General features: G+C 35.5%; 1 protein-coding gene across 1 annotated transcript in view; it reads left to right on the top strand.

Annotated features, from left to right (window-relative positions):
• The window catches only part of LOC104982063 (putative bifunctional UDP-N-acetylglucosamine transferase and deubiquitinase ALG13), a gene marked incomplete at its 5' end in the record, with an annotated part of 9,195 nt that overhangs the window by 3,868 nt on the left and 2,666 nt on the right, over nt 1–2,661 (top strand). The gene's annotated exons all lie outside the window — the stretch shown is intronic.

Raw genomic sequence — 2,661 nt, 5'->3', positions numbered from 1 at the left:
CTCCATTTCACCCCTCTGGGTCATCAACCGAACACCAGGCTGAGCTCCCTCTGTTATACAGCAGCTTCCCACTAGCTATCTATTTTACACATGATAGTGTGTATATGTCAATGCTACTTTCTCAATTTGTCCTACCCTCTCCTTCCTCCCACTGTGTCCACCTGTCTGTTCTCTACGTCTACATCTGCATTTCTTCTGTGTGAAGAGGTTCATCAGTACTATTTTTTAGACTCCGTATATATGCGTTAATATACTATATTTGTTTTTCTCTTTCTGACTTTCTTCACTGTGCATAAGAGGCTCTAGGTTCATCCACCTCACAACTGACTCAAATTTATTCCTTTTTAGGGCTGAGTAATATGTACCACGACTTTGTTATCCATTCATCCTACACCAGCATTTTTTAAAGCATGGTACATGAACCTCTTGGGGTCCCTTGGGGCTCTTTCAAGGGATCCATGAGGCTAAAAGTATTCATTGTAATACATGGATTTTGTCTCTTTTGCTGTGTTAGGTTTGTATTAAGAGTGCAAAAATCAGTGTGGGTAGAATAGCTGGCACCTAAGCACAAATCAAAGCAGGGGCACCAAACTGTGCTAGTAATCAGCATCTTCACACATGCTTGATATAAAAATACCAGCTTTATTTATTTTGTGTTTGATCAAAGATGTTCTTATTTTAATAAATTTTTAATCTTTGAAAAATTGTATTTAATATTGTATATGACAAAATAGGAAGTATTCAGAAAGCTCTCTGCATATCTAAGTATGATAATTGACTTTAAAAGAAAAGGATTTGTGAGCTTGAGTTTCGAGCTAAACTAGCTGACTTTCATGGAACGCTATTTTTACTTGACAGAAAGATAGACAAACTGTGGTTGTTCAGACTGGGGATCTGGCAGAAATTTTCTCAAATGAACAGCTAAGCCTGTCACTTCAATAAGGGAAATGGATAGTATGTTTTTTTGTCAAAGATAGAAATTCCAACTTTCAAATATGAGTTATCCAGAATTCTAATTTTTATCTAATAACCATGAGCTTGACAGCTTCTAGTACATAATTATTTCTTTTAATAAAATAGGTGATGGGGGACTATTTATGATAGTTTTTTACATTGTATAATGAAATGTATGAACATGTGGGAGATCTGTATAACTTAGTGAAATAGTGTTTTCACAATTACCATGTATAATCTTACCTGTGCATGATTTTGTAAAAGATGTCTGCAAGAAAAAACGATGGATTTTAATGTTAACAAAGTATGAAAAGTCCACATTGCGATTGACGTCTCAGAAATCACCACTTACCTAGTCTTGGTGTAGCATCAAAGAATATCTACAGTTATCTGAAAAGGCTAATTAAGACTTCTCTCTTTTCCAGCTACATATCTGTATGAGGCCAGATTTTCTTCATGTATTTCAACTAAATATATCATAATGTGTATGTGTGTTAAGTCGCTTCAGTCATGTCCAGCTTTTTGCGGCCCTATGGACTATAGCCCACCAGGCTCCTCTGTCTATGGGATTCTCCAGGCAAGAATACTGAAGTGGATATATCATAATAGATAAAATACAGAAGCAGATATGAGAATCCATCTGTCTTCTATTAAGCCATACATTAGAGATTGCACAAGTGTAAAACACTGCCACTGGTTTCACAATTTTTTTTTGGAGGGGGGGCGAATAATACAGATTTTTATGAAAAATGAGTTTAACATAGTGGGTTTATTTTTATGTGAAATAACATATTTAACTTAGTTTAATTCCTAATGGGATAAATATTGATAAATATAACGCACATAAGCAAAAGCTATTTGAGATCCTCAATTTTTAAGAATGTAAGGGGATCCTGAGACCAAAGAGTTTGATACCTCTGTGCCAGACCATAAGGATGCTGCTTTTTTTGTCAGTTTATAGTATAATATGGATCAGGAGGCATTTTGAAGGGTTTAGACTAGGATCTTTGGACTGCCCATCTTAGAATCAGCAGGAGGTAGAACAATGTATACTAACCGAACCAAATCTGCTTTCCATTCCAGCAACTGCTACTTGATGGATGTGATTTCTGCTAAGTTACCTAACCTCCCTAAGTCTGATTTTATATAAAATGGGAAATAATATATTTTATGACTTTCCAGACTTGTTATAAGAACTAAATGAGACCTTATATGTATAAGTATACTGATCCTGTTGTGTGTGAGGAATGTGAATTTTCTTTCTCTCCTCCCTTTTCTGAAGGCATATTATAGTTTAGAATATTAGGACTATAAAATCTCATCCCTCATGTGGTGGTATGATGTGCTCCATGCTAATACAAATTAAAATATCAATTTTTATTGCCTTTTTGTTCCACTTACCTTTTATAGAGCTATTTTTATTGTAGTAAACATGAGACAGTGCCTGTCTTAATTTCACAAAACAAAGTTAAGTTATCCCAAGTAATAAAGGAATCCATTAAAAAAAAACATTTATATAGTCACTATAATGGCAGAACAGCATCTGTTTATTTCCACTAAAACTGATGCAGTGGAAGTGCTATAAAATTAAAATGATGCTAGCATGTTAATGCGGAGAAGGCAATGGCACCCTACTCCAGTACTCTTGCCTGGAAAATCCATGGACAGAGGAGCCTGGTAGGCTGCAGTCCATGGGGTCGCTAAGAG

Source organism: Bison bison, unplaced genomic scaffold (assembly GCF_000754665.1).
Source record: "Bison bison bison isolate TAMUID 2011002044 unplaced genomic scaffold, Bison_UMD1.0 scf7180017859712, whole genome shotgun sequence".
Lineage (NCBI taxonomy): Eukaryota > Metazoa > Chordata > Mammalia > Artiodactyla > Bovidae > Bison > Bison bison.
This window is presented reverse-complemented; position numbering and strand designations above follow the sequence as displayed.